At 35.5% G+C, this 15,533-nt stretch overlaps 1 pseudogene; it reads right to left on the bottom strand.

The window, feature by feature from the left end:
• Positions 1-12,391: 12,391 nt before the first annotated feature.
• LOC124965196 (THO complex subunit 3-like) lies at positions 12,392-13,442 on the bottom strand (annotated as a pseudogene).
• Positions 13,443-15,533: the final 2,091 nt, after the last annotated feature.

The raw sequence follows: 15,533 nt of genomic DNA, 5'->3' as shown, positions 1-15,533 counted from the left end.
GAGAGATATTGATGTTATATTGATATTAAATGTCATAGGGCAACTATTATATCAAATTTAAATGGTCTAGTATGGATATTATATCAGTTTTAAAGACCAGAGGGCAGCTATTATGTTAATATTAGATGGCATACTATGGATATATTAGCATGAAAGGTCACAGGTCAGTTTTTATATTAGTTTTAGATGGTATGATATGGATATCATTATGGTGTTAAAGGGCACAGGATGGCGATCCAAGATGGCGGCCTAGAGGGAGACTGCACCCCAGGCGCTCCAGAACCCTGGAGTTAAGAAGGGGAGGCATTGAGAGACTCGGACTGAAATAGAGCCACGGGTGAGTCTGCCCACTGTGTAAAGCTCCGTCCAGGTGGCAGGCCCAGATAGAGGTGGCTTATCGGAGCCGGGCAGGGCAGCTAGAGTCATACACAGGCAGCCCTGCGCACTCCGGCGGTGGGCCCCGCCCACACAGCCAGCTTCTCCGGGTTCTTGGAACGGAACTGGCCCGCTAGTGAGAGCCTTTCTGAACAGAACAAGCTCCGAGTCCCGGAGCCCCTGCAGCGCAGCGTACTCCAGCAACGAACCAGTGGAGAGCCACGATCCGCAAACAGCCTCTGGGATTAGGGCAGGGCAGCCAGAGACCTCTTCAGGCGGCTCTGCCCACTCCGGCTGCAGGCTCTCTTCACGGGGCGATCCAAGATGGCGGCCTAGAGGGAGACTGCACCCCCAGTCGCTCCAGAACCCTGGAGTTAAGAAGGGGAGGCATTGAGAGACTCGGACTGAAATAGAGCCACAGGTGAGTCTGCCCACTGGGTAAAGCTTGGCCCGGGTGGCAGGCCCAGATAGAGGTGGCTTATTGGAGCCGGGCAGGGCAGCTAGAGTCTTCCCAAGGTAGCCTTCCACACTCCGGCAGTGGGCTCCTCCCACACGGCCAGCTGCACGGCACAGGCCCACAGTGAGAGCATTTCCGCACAGAGCCAGTTCCAAGCCCTGGAACCAGTAGGGGGCTAGGGGCAGTTTTCTTCGGATGAGCTGCTTTATCAGATTCCTCCAAGACATCAGGCTACTGAAGGCTGGGAGGTGATACACTGGAAATCTACCAGAACACTATAAGCCAGTAGCGGAAAACTGCAATATCTCAGGGTCCCACTGACAACTGACCAATATGAGAAACAAGGGAAGAAAATGTCCCAAACAAACCTAGATACTACATCAATAAAACCCAATGACAGCACAGCAGAAGAAATGTCAGAAAGGGAGTTCAGAATGTACGTAATTAAAACGATCAGGGAAGCTAATGAGGAGATGAAAGAGCAAATGCAGGCATTGAAGGAGGAGATGAAAGAGCAAATACAGGCATTAAATGATCGCACCAATCAACAGTTAAAAGACCAAATACGGGAAGCAAGAGATCATTTCAATAAAGAGTTAGAGATACTGAAAAAAAAAACAAACTGAAATACTTGAAATGAAGGAAACAATAAACCAAGTTAAAAACTCCATAGAAAGCATAACTAATAGGATAGAACACCTGGAAGACAGAACCTCAGACATTGAAGACAAATTATTTAATCTTGAAAGCAAAGTTGGCCAAACAGAAAAGATGGTAAGAAATCATGAACAGAATCTACAAGAATTATGGGATATCATGAAAAGGCCAAATTTAAGAATTATTGGGATTGAGGAAGGCTTAGAGAAACAAACCAAAGGAATGAACAATCTATTCAATGAAATAATAACAGAAAATTTCCCAAATCTGAAGAATGAAATGGAAAACCAAGTACAAGAGGCTTATAGAACTCCAAACATACAAAATTACAACAGACCCACACCAAGGCACATTATTATGAAAATACCTAACATACAAAATAAAGACAGAATTTTAAAGGCCGCGAGAGAAAAGAATCAAATTACATTCAGAGGGAAGCCAATAAGAATATCAGCAGAGTTTTCAATCCAGACCCTAAAAGCTAGAAGGGCCTGGAACAACATATACCAAGCCCTGAAAGAAAACGGATGCCAACCAAGAATCTTATACCCAGCAAAACTTACCTTCAAATTTGACGATGAAATAAGATCCTTCCATGATAAACAAAAGCTAAAGGAATTTACAAAAAGAAGCCAGCATTACAGAACATTCTCAGCAAAATATTCCATGAGGAAGAGATGAAAAACAACGATGCAAATCAGCAACAGGAGGCGCTAGCCTAAAGGAATAGTCAAATAAAGGAGAAACCAAATCATGTCAAAAACAAATATGAGTCAATTGACTGGGAATACAAATCATATCACAATAATAACCCTGAATGTTAATGGACTGAATTCATCAATCAAAAGACACAGACTGGCAGATTGGATTAAAAAGAAAAATCCAACAATATGCTGCCTGCAAGAGACTCATCTCATAGAAAGAGACACCCATAGACTAAAGGTGAAAGGATGGGGAAAAATATACCATGCACACGGACACAGCAAAAAAGCTGGAGTATCCATCCTCATCTCAGATAATGTGGACTTCAAACCAAAACTAGTCAGAAGGGATAAAGAAGGACATTACATGCTGCTTAAGGGAAGCATAAATCAGCAAGACATAACAATCATAAATATCTATGCCCCGAACATTGGCTCATCCACGTACGTCAAACAAATCCTTCTCAATTACAGAATTCAAATAGACCACAACACAATAATACTAGGCGATTTTAACACACCTCTCTCACCACTGGATAGATCATCCAAACAAAAATTGAATAAAGAAACTATAGATCTCAACAACACAATCAGCAATTTAGACTTAACCGACATATATAGAATATACCATCCAACAAAGAACGAATACACTTTCTTCTCAGCAGCACATGGATCCTTCTCTAAAATAGACCATATTTTATGCCACAAAGCTACTGTTAGCAAATACAAGAAGATAGAGATACTACCTTGTACTCTATCAGATCATAATGGATTGAAATTAGAAATAAATGACAGAATAAAAAACAGAAACTTCTCCAATACCTGGAGACTAAATAATACACTATTATATGATGAATGGATAACAGAAGACATCAGGAGGGAAATAAAAAAATTCTTAGACATAAACGAGAACAAAGACACATCATATCAAAATCTCTGGGACACTATGAAGCAGTACTTAGAGGAAGATTTATTTCATGGGGTGCATTCAAAAAAAGAAGTAGAAATCAACAAATAAACGACTTAACACTACAGCTCAAAGCACTAGAAAAAGAAGAGCAGACCAATACCAAAAGTAGTAGAAGACAGGAAATAGTTAAAATCAGAGCCAAAATCAACGAAATCGAAACAAAAGAAACAATTGGAAAAATTAACAAAATAAATAGTTGGTTCTTTGAAAAAATAAATAAAATTGATAAGCCCTTAGCCACACTAACAAAGAGAAAGAGGGAGAAAACTCAAATTACTAAAATTCGGAATGAACAAGGAAACATCACAACAGACACGAGTGAAATACAAAACATAATTAGAAGCTATTTCGAAAATCTATACTCCAACAAAACAGAAAACCTCGAAGACATCAACAAATTTCTAGAGACATATGAACTACCTAAACTGAACGAGGAGGACATACACAACTTAAATAAACCAATTTCAAGCAATGAAATAGAAGAGGTCATCAAAAGCCTACTAACAAAGAAAAGTCCAGGACCAGATGGGTTCTCAGCCGAGTTCTACAAAACCTTTAAAGAAGAGCTCATTCCAATACTTCTCAAACTATTCCATAAAATAGAAGAGGAGGAAACCCTACCAAACTCGTTCTATGAAGCCAATATCACCCTGATACCTAAACCAGACAGAGACACATCGAGGAAAGAAAATTTCAGACCAATATCCTTAATGAATATCGATGCAAAAATTCTCAACAAAATTTTAGCAAATCGCATACAAATATATATTAAAAAGATAGTGCACCACGATCAAGTGGGTTTTATCCCAGGGATGCAAGGTTGGTTCAACATTCGGAAATCAATAAATGTCATTCACCATATCAACAGACTTAAAGTTAAGAATCACATGATTATTTCAATAGATGCAGAAAAAGCATTTGATAAAATACAGCATCCCTTCATGCTCAAAACACTAGAAAAAATTGGGGTAGTGGGAACATTCCTAAACATTATAAAGGCAATCTACGCTAAGCCCATGGCTAATATCATTCTAAATGGTGAAAAACTAAAAGCGTTCCCCCTAAAAACTGGAACAAGGCAGGGATGCCCTCTTTCACCGCTTCTATTCAACATCGTCCTTGAGACTCTAGCCAGAGCAATCAGACAAACCAAAGAAATTAAAGGGATACGAATAGGAAAAGAAGAACTCAAACTATCCCTGTTTGCTGATGACATGATTATATATTTAGAGGAACCTGGAAATTCCACCAGAAAACTTTTAGAACTCATAAGTGAATTCAGTAAAGTAGCAGGTTACAAGATCAATGCTCATAAATCCAATGCATTTTTATACATAAGTGATGAATCTTCAGAAAGAGAAATTAGGAAAACTACCCCATTCACAATAGCATCGAAAAAATAAAATACTTGGGAATCAATCTCACAAAAGAGGTGAAAGACCTCTACAATGAGAACTACAGAACACTAAAGAAAGAAATTCAAGAAAACCTTAGAAGATGGAAAGATCTCCCATGTTCCTGGATAGGAAGAATTAATATCGTCAAAATGGCTATACTACCTAAAGTGCTATACAGATTCAATGCAATTCCAATTAAAATCCCAATGATGTACCTTGCAGAAATAGAGCAAGCAATTATGAAATTCATCTGGAAGAATAAAAAACCTAGAATAGCTAAAGCAATCCTCAGTAGCAAGAGCAAAGCAGGGGGTATTGCAATACCAGATCTTCAACTCTACTACAAAGCAATAGTAACAAAAACGGCATGGTATTGGTACCAAAATAGACAGGTAGATCAATGGTACAGAATAGAGGACATGGACACAAACCCAAATAAATACAATTTTCTCATACTAGACAAAGGTTCCAACAATATGCAATGGAGAAAAGATAGCCTCTTCAACAAATGGTGCTGGGAAAACTGGAAAACCATATGCAATAGAATGAAATTAAACCCCTATCTCTCACCCTACACAAAACTCAACTCAAAATGGATCAAGGACCTTGGAATCAGACCAGAGACCCTCCATCTTATAGAAGAAAAAGTAGGTCCAAATCTTCAACTTGTTGGCTCAGGATCAGATTTCCTTAACAGGACACCCATAGCACAAGAAATAAAGCAAGAATCAACAACTGGGATAGATTCAAACTTAAAAGCTTTCTCTCAGCAAAGGAAACTATCAGAAATGTGAAGAGAGAGCCTACAGAGTGGGAGAATATCTTTGCCAACCATACCTCAGATAGAGCGCTAATTTCCAGAATCTATAAAGAACTCAAAAAACTCTACACGAAGAATACAAATAATCCAATCAACAAATGGGCTAAGGAAATGAACAGACACTTCACAGAAGAAGATGTACAAGTAATCAACAGATATATGAAAAAATGTTCAACATCCCTAGTAATAAGGGAAATGCAAATCAAAACTACCCTAAGATTTCATCTCACCCCAATTAGAATGGCGATTATCAAGAATACAAGCAACAATAGGTGTTGGCGAGGATGTGGTGAAAAAGGAACACTCATACATTGCTGGTGGGGTTGCAAATTAGTGCAGCCACTCTGGAAAGCAGTGTGGAGATTCCTCAGAAAGCTTGGAATGGAAACACCATTTGACCCAGCTATCCCACTCCTTGGCCTATACCCAAAGGACTTAAAATCAGCATACTACAGAGATACAGCCACATCAATGTTCATTGCTGCTCAATTCACCATAGCCAGATTGTGGAACCAACCTAGATGCCCCTCAGTTGATGAATGGATAAAGAAACTGTGGCATATTTATACAATGGAATATTACTCCGCAATGAAGAATGATAAAATTATGGCATTTGTAGGCAAATGGTCGAAATTGGAGAATATCATGCTAAGTGAGATAAGCCAATCTCAAAAAACTAAAGGTCGAATGATCTCGCTGATAAGCGGATGAGGACATATAATGGGGGGTGGGAGGGGCTAGCATTAGGTTTAGGGTTAGGTTTAGAGTTAGGCTAAGGACAGCGGCAAGAATGAAGGAAAGAAGGACTGTGTAGAGGGAAAAGAGGGGTGGGAGGGGTGGGGGGAGGGGAAAAATAAAATAAACATCATTACCCTAAAAAAAATATATATATATAAAAAATTTTAAAAGAAAATTCTTTTTTGAGTCATATTAGACTAAACTTTCCATTCATTAATAAAGCTTTATATCTAAGCGGAAAAAAAAAAAAAAAAAGGGCACAGGATATATATTACACTAGTTTAAGATGTAATCACATGGGCTGTTGTAGCTCAGTGATAGAGAATTTGCCTAGCATGTGTGAGGCACTGGGTTCAATCCTCAGCACCACATAAAAAACATAAATAATTGAAATGAAGTTTTTTTTAAAATATGTAATAGCATGGATATTACATTATGTTAAAAAACACAGGACACACATTTATTATTTTTAGATGCTAGAGTGTGGATATACACTAATATTAAAGACCACATGGCATCTATTATATTAGTTTAAGGTGCTATGTTATAGATGTTACAATAGTATTAAAGACCACAATGCAGTTATTATATTAACTTGATGATGCTACAGAATGAATATCATTTTACTACAAAAGACTACAAGGCAACTCTTACATTAGTTTTGAATGATATATCATGGATATAATATTAATATTAAAGGTCACAGAGTAATTATTCTATTAATTTTAGATACTACATTGTGGATATCATAATAGTATTAGAGCCAGGGCAGCTATTTTATTAGCATTAGATGCTATAATATGGATATTACATCAATTAAAAGCCACAGAGCAACTAAATGTTTGTTTATTTTAGATGCCATTGTATGGATAGTATATTAATATCAAATGCCACTGGGCAACAAATATTAATTTTAGATGCTCTATTATAGATATTTTATTACTTTTAAAGGTCGCATATATTCTATTAATCTAAGATAACTGAGTGTTGATATTACATAGTATTAAGGCAATAGGGCAGCTATTATCAGTTTTAGATATTTATTTTTGGATATCATAATAATATTAAAGGTCACAATGCAGGGGGGGGGTTTGTCAGTTTTAGATGCTGTACTATGTACATTACCTTGGCATAAAGGCTAGAAAGCAGATATTATATTAGTATTATATACAGTAGAATGGATATTAATTACTATTAATGGCAACAGGTGGGTGTTATATTAGTTTTTAATTCTGTAGTATAGATATTATATTAGTATTAAAGGAAATATGGCAGCTATTGCATTTGTATTAGATGCTATAATATGGATATCCCATTAGAATTAAAGACCAAGTCAGAAACAGTGGCACACACCTGTAATCCCAGCAGCTTCACAGACTGAGGCAGGAGTATCATGAGTTTGAAACCAGCCTCAGAAAAAGTGAGGTGCTAAGTAACTCAGTTAGACCCTGTCTCTAAATAAAATACAAAATAGGGCTGGGGATATGGTTCAGTGACCAAGTGTCCATGAGTTCAATCCCTGGTAACCCCCCCACACACACAAAAAAAATTACAGGCCATAGGACATATATTAGTTCACTATGCTATAGTACAAATACAATTAATATTAAAGATCAAAGGACAGCTATTATATTAGTTTTAGATTCTATAACATGAGTATTACATTAATATTAAAGATCACACAGCAGTTATTTTGTTTTTATTATATTTGTTTTAGATGCTATAGTATGGATATTACATTAATATTAAAGGTCACAGGGCAGCTATTATATTTTTTTACATGCTATAGTATTAATATCACATCATTATTAAAGACCATAGGTAAACTGTTATGTTATACTTAGTATTGTCTGGATATCATATTAGTATGAAAGGTACTAAAGCACATATATTAATTTTGTTAGTTTTAAGTGTTATAGTATAGATATCATATTATTATTAAAGGCCATAGGGCAGCTATTCATTTTTGTTCCTAAATATGAATATTATGTTAATATTAAAGACCACAGGCAGCTAATATATTAATATCAGATGCTACAGTATAAATGTTACATCTATTTAAGACCAACTGCCACTAATATTTTGTTTTAAATGCTATAGTAGAATATCACAGTAATATTAAAAGACACAGACACCTATTGTATTAGCTTTAGGTGCTATAGTTGGATGTCATATTAGTGTTAATTGCCACAGTATGGATATCATGTTAATGTTCAAGGGCACAGAATAACTTATATCAGTTTTCCGGGCCACAGTATGGATAATATGTTAATAATAAAGGAAACAGGGAAGTTATTATATTAATCTTAGTTGCTATAATATTTATATCTTATTAATACTAAAGGCCACAGGACAGGTATTGTATTGGTAATAGATATAGTATACTAAAGATGTTATATTAATATTAAAAGCCACAGGACAGTAACATATCCATATTCAATGTTATTGTATGATATCATGGTAGTATTAAAGGTCTTAGGGCAGCTATTATATTAGCTTAGATGCTATAGTATGGATATTATAGTAAAATTAGAGACCACAGAGCACCTATTGTGTTAGTTTTTAAATCTATGATACTGGTATTACATTAATTATAAATAACACAGAGCAGATATTACATCAGTGCTACATAATGGATATTTTATTAATATAAAAGGTCATATGACAGCTCTTATATTAGGTTGAGTGTATAATGTGGATATCATATTAGTATCAAAGGACACAGGGCAGCAATTATATTAGTTTTTGAACATATAATATGGATAATATATTAATTATAATCACCACAAAACAGCTATTTTATTAGTTTTGAATGCTATGGTATGAATATCCTATTATTATTACAGGCCATATGACAGGTATTATATTAGTTTTAGATACAATGCTATGAATATTACAGTAATATTAAAAGTGACAGGGCAGATATTATATCCACTTTAGAAGGTATAATATGATTATAATAATAGTATTAAAAGCCATAGGGCTTTTAGTAATAGACTCTACACTATGAATATCATATTAGTATTAAACAAAACACCCTATGTAGTTATTTTGTTATTTTCATACTACAGTATGGATACTGTACTAGTATTAAAGGTCACACAATTCTTATGTCAGTTTTAGGTGCTATATATGAATATCACATTGTAATGAAAAGTCACAGAGCAGCTATTATGTCAGTTTTCAATGCAATGCTGTATTTATCATATTAATATAAAAGGCAACAGAGGAGCTATAATATCGGTTTTTCATACTATAACATAAATATAGTAATAGTGGTAAACACCACAGTGCAACTATTATATTACTTTAACTGCTATGGTATGGATATCATATCAGCTATAAAGGCCACAGTGCAGGTATTATGTACTATGAATATAATATTAGTATTAAAGACAACAGGGAAGTTATCATATTATTTAAGATGATAAAGCATGGATATTATATTAGTGTTAAAGGCCACAGGACCACTAGTTCATGAGTTTTATTTTTTTTATTTTTTTGGGGTGCTGGGGATCGAACTCAGGGCCTTGTGCTTACAAGGCAAGCACTCTACCGACTGAGCTATCTCCCCAGTCCAGTTCATGAGTTTTAAATGCTACAGTATGGATATAAGAATTAAAGGTCACAAGGGAGCAATTATGTTAGTTTAGAGGCTATACTATGAGTCTCATAATAGTACAAAGGTAAGAGGACTGCTTTTGTATCAGTAACAGATGCTAAGATGTGGATATAATATAAATACTAAGGCCACAAGGCAGGTATTATATTCATTTTAGATGTTATAGTATGGATATTATATAATATTAAAAAGCTCAGGTAAACTATTATATCTGTTTTAGGGGTTACAGTATTGATATTCTGTTAGATGCTATAGTGTGGATATCATATTAATACTAAAGACCACAGGAAAGTTATAAAATTACATTAACAGGACACAGTATGGATATAATCTTAATACTAAATGCACAAGGCAGCTTTTCAGTACTTTGAGATGCTGTAGTATACATATTATAGTAGTACTAAAGTACAAAGTTTAGTTATTATATTAGTTTTATATGCTATGAGTATTTTATTAGTATTAAGGTATTATATTAATTTTAGATACTAGAATTTAGAAATCATACTACTAATGCCAGAGGGCAGCTATTATATTAAGTTTAGATGCTATAGTATGGATATCATAATAGTATTAAAGGTCACAGGGCAGTCATTTTATAAGGCTTAGATACTATACCTTGGATATTTATTAAATGTAAGACCACAAGAGGGCTGCTTTATTCATTTTAAAGGGCACAGTATGGATAAAATAATGTTAAACATTACAGGGAAGCTATTAGTTTTAGGAGATACAGTTTGGATATCATATTAGCTATAAAGGCCTCAGGATTATATCAGTTTTAGATGCTATATTATGAATATCATGTTAATATCAAAGGCCACATAGCTATCATATTAATTTAAGATGTTATAATAAGAATGTCATATTGCATTAAAAAAGAGGGCAGCTATTATATCAGTTTTAGAGGCAATAGTATGGATATGACATTAGTTTTTGGTTTTTGTTTTGTTTTGTTTTGTACTGGGGATTGAACCCAGGGGCACTTAACCACTAAGTCACATCCCCAGCCCTTTTTTGTGTTTTATTTAGAGATAGGGTCTTGCTGAGTTACCTAGGGCCTTGCTAAGTTGCTGAGGCTGGCTTTGAATTCCCAATCCTCTGGCCTTAGACTCTCAAGCCCCCAGGATTACAGGTATGCACAGCCATGTCCTGTGCATAACATTAGGCTATAGGGCAGCAATCATGTTGCTGTATGTAATATCATTGGATGTCATCGCATGGATATTTTATTAACATTAATGATCACAGGGAAGCTACTAGGTTAATTTTAAATGCAGGACTATGAATATCATAATAGTATTAAAAACACAGGGCAGTTATTATATTAGCTTTAGATACTATCATATAGATATCATATTAATATCAAAGACCACAGGGTAGCAATTACATCAGTTCTAGATGTTCCAGTATAGATATCATATTAGTATTAAAAGGCTCAGGTCAACAATTACATCACTTTTAGTTCCTTGAGTATGGATATCACGTTACTATTAAAGTCAACAGGACAGTTAGTACATTAATATTAGATATATTATAGGAATATTAGTTAATGGCCATAAAGCAGATATTACATTAGTTTAAAGTGCTATAATGTGAATATCATATTTATATTAAAGACCACAGAGCACCTATTTATCAGTTTGATGCTATAGTATGGATATTAAGTAAATACTAAATGTACCAGGAAGCTATTTATATTAGTTTTACAGTCTATAGAAAGGATGGCACTTAATATTTTTTTCTATTTTTTATTTTAATGACAAAAAACATTAAGAAACAATGAAAATCAAAATATCATTTGTAGGTAACAAGTCCCTGCATGAGTCATTTCTCTTAGAGGTAAGAAGTTTTGCTTTTCAATAGGAGCTGGCATGCTTTTCTTTTTAACAATATTTACATATTTCTATTTAATTTCCCCAGTCATAACTTTCTGTTCTAGTTTACATTTGTCTTATCTTGATTTTGTCTTTCTTGTTTATATTTTATAGCTTTTATCAGTGTTTGTCATAATTTGTCTACAAATGCTGTGTACACTGAAGCCAGGCATACACACATATTCATAGAAACAACTGATAACCTCTAAGGATTGCTGGAGTCCATGCACTGAATGCTTTCTTCCTATATTTCAGGTTCTTTGGTTAGGACATGAAACAGAATTATACTACTCAAACTCTATTTTTCAAATTAAAAATAAATACAAACTGCAATATGTTTCTGTAATGATCATACCACATCTATGTAAGTCCAAAAACCCCATAATAAAGACAGTTGTGTCAAATGCTCAATTCTCAAGATTATACATATATATTTCCTTCTTAATCATTAAAAAGTTTCCATCCTCATTCCACCCTCTCTCCAAACTAGGTATTACTCAAGCAGCATCGAGCTCAACAAAGTCTACCACATATCTAAAATCAGGGAAGATAGGAGGTCCCATAGTGCAAAGTCTTCTTTAGCTAACTGGTACTGGGGGAAAAAAATGGAAACAGCTAATACAAAAAATGGGAAGGGAATTGGAATGGGCAGCCTCACAGAAGACTTTTATAATTGTTACCAATTTACAAAATTTTAGGGTATCCACCAAGTCCAAGAGAGCAGACAAACTACACAGAGTGTCTCTGCAGGTCTTCCTCTCCTTACGTCGGTTCTCCCTCTCAGGAATCATTAGGAAGTCCAAACGGTTTCACAGTCCCAGCTTCCCACCTGCTGTCATATTTGCCATCTTTGTCATCACAGGCAAATGCCAGCAGAGGTCTTTTGGAGTGCCAAGCCACAGCGAAGGTTGGGGACTCACAATGCACTTCCCATAGTTTGTCTCCTGTCTCCACTTCAGCTATGTCAATAAAATGATCCTCCGATGCCGATGCCAGCATTTTCCCATTATGACTAAAACTGAGGGTCCTCACAGGTCAGTCCAGCCTGGGAAAGCACCATACACATACTAGCTCATCCACATCCCAAAGGCTAACCAAAGCATCTGCACTTCCTGTAGCAAAGTATTTCCCCATAGGGTCAAACTTGATACAGATGCAATTGGAAGGATGGGCGTTGATGGAGTGCACAGGCTTCAGTTCTGGGTAGCTGAGGATGTTGACACAACCATTGCCGTATGTCAAGAAGAACATGTTATTGTCGTTGTTCCAGGAGATTTCATTGACCTCAAACTTGAACTGCTCCTCTGCCGTGGAACGGTGTGTCTTGGCATCAATAAATGTCACCACATCATCCTTGCCTACAGTAATGGTCTTACCATCAGGACTCCAGAAGATATTAATATTCTCTCCTTAGTGTTTACAGAGGCAATGCATTTTGTAGTCCTCACATCCCAGATGCGAATGGTTTTATCACCAGATGCAGTGACAAAGAGGTCAGGATTACTGGGATGCCATCAAAGCTGGTCCACACTATCCCCATGTCCTCGATAGTTGTTTTCTTTAACCAAACAGTCCTTCTCCAGCAAGAAGACACTGGCCGTCTTGTCAAAGATCCAGAGGCTAAGCGACGCTCATCGCGGCTTCAGGCCACTGAGTGCACCTTGGCACTATGAGCCAGGAACTCGCGCGTCTTCCTGTGGCCCGGGAACAGCTCCTGCATCCCAAGCACGTAGCGTGACCGGCCACTGCTCACCGAGCACCAGGGGGCTATAGCGCCTGGGCCATTCTGACCCAGCGCCGGGGGCCCCGTGGCTACAGTGGGCACCGCCATGCCAAGATTTCAGCCGGTTCCACAGCCACCAGCCTGGGCGCAGTCAGTTCTGGCGCCGCCGCCTCACTCATGCGCTTTGTACATTAATATTAAAGGCCACAGGACATCTATTACTTTGGTTTTAGAGGCTATAATATGGATATCATATTAGTATTAAAAGCCACAGGGGAGATATTATATTAGTTTTAGATGCTTTAGTATGAATATCACATTACTATTAAAGGTCACAGCACAGATACTATATTCATTTTAATATTATATTCTGCATATTATATTAGTAGTGAAGGCCTCTAATATCAGTTTTTGATGCTGTAAAATGGAAATCATACTAATATTAAAGTCCAGAGAGCAGCTATTTTATGAGTGTTCCATACTATTGTACGGATATCATATCAATAATAAAGGCAAGACAATTATTATATTAGATTTGGAGATTACAGTATATTATACTAATATATTATATTAATGTAGAAGTCTGGAGGGCAGCTATATATTCATTTTAGATGCTGTACTATGTATATTATATTAACATTAAAGGGCACAGGGAAGTTAGTGTATTAGTTTTACATGATATAGTATGAATACTACATTAGCATTAAAGGCCCCAGGCAGCTATTATATTAGGTTTATAAGCTCTAGTATGGATAGCGTATTAGTATTAAAGTCCAGAAGGCATCTATCATATTAGTTTTAGATCCTATAGTATGGATATATTATTAGTCCTAAGGGCACAGGACATACATTAGTTTAAAATGTTATACTATGGATATCATATTAATATTTAAATCCATAGGGCATCTATTATATTAGATATGCTATCAAGTGGATACTACATTAAGATTAAAGGACACAGGACATCCTTTAGTTTGAGATGTGGTAGTATGGATATTATATTAGTATATGACCACCATTATATTAGTTTTGAATACTATAGCAAGGATGTCATATTAATATAAAAGCCACAGGAGGGCCATTATATTAATTTTCAAAGCAATACTATGAAAATTATAATAGTTTTAAAGCTACAGAAAGCTATAGTAATTTTAGTGCTATATTATGGATATCATATTAGTGCAAAAGGCCACTGGCAACTAATACATTAGTGTAAGATTCTATAGTATGGATATTAAATCAATATTAAAAGATACTGAGTAGTTATTATTTCAGTTTTAGAGGCTATAGTATGAATATCACATAAGTATTCAAATGCAGAGATCAGCTATTATATTAGTATCGGGCGCTACAGTATGAACATCATATTAGTATTAGAGGCAAAGGGACATATTAGTTTAAGATGCTATATATGGATATTAATATTAAAAGACACAGAGAATCTATTGTATGATAATATAAGACAGTAAGTTAGTTACATTAGTATTAAAGGCAGCAGGACAGCTATTATGTTACATTGAAAGACTATATATGGATTTCATATTACTGACCACAAGGCAGCTATTATATTTGTACTGGATGCTACAGTATGAATAACATATTAATATAAAGGCCACAGGGCAGCTATTACATCAATTTTAAATGCTTTAGTATAGATATTAAAACAGTTTGGGGCTAGGGATGTAGCTCAGTTGGTAGAGTGCTTGCCTCGCATGCACAAAGTCCTGGGTCCAATCCCCAGCACCACAAAAAAAAAGAAAAAAAAAAAACACAAAAACAAGTTTTCAAAACTGCAGAGTAGCTATTATATTAGTTTTAGATATTATGTTTTAGATATCATATTAGTATGAAAGTCCACAAGACAGCTAATATATTAACATAGGATGCTATAGTATGGATATTAAAGGCCACAAAGCAGCTATTATATTAGCATTAGAGGCTATAGTATGGATAGCATATTAATAATAAATGCCATAGGGAAGATATATATTAGTTCAATATGCTATAATATTGACATTATATTGATAAGGAAGGACACAGTACAGCTATTATATCAGCTTTAGATGCTATGGTGTACATATGACATTAGCATTCAAGGGCACTATTATACTAGTTTTAGATGCTGACTATTATAAGTCACAGGGCAACTATTTTATTAGATTTAGATGCTACAGTATGGATATTTTATTAGTATTAAAG

The sequence above is a fragment of the Sciurus carolinensis genome, chromosome 15 (genome assembly GCF_902686445.1).
Source record: "Sciurus carolinensis chromosome 15, mSciCar1.2, whole genome shotgun sequence".
NCBI lineage: Eukaryota > Metazoa > Chordata > Mammalia > Rodentia > Sciuridae > Sciurus > Sciurus carolinensis.
This window is presented reverse-complemented; position numbering and strand designations above follow the sequence as displayed.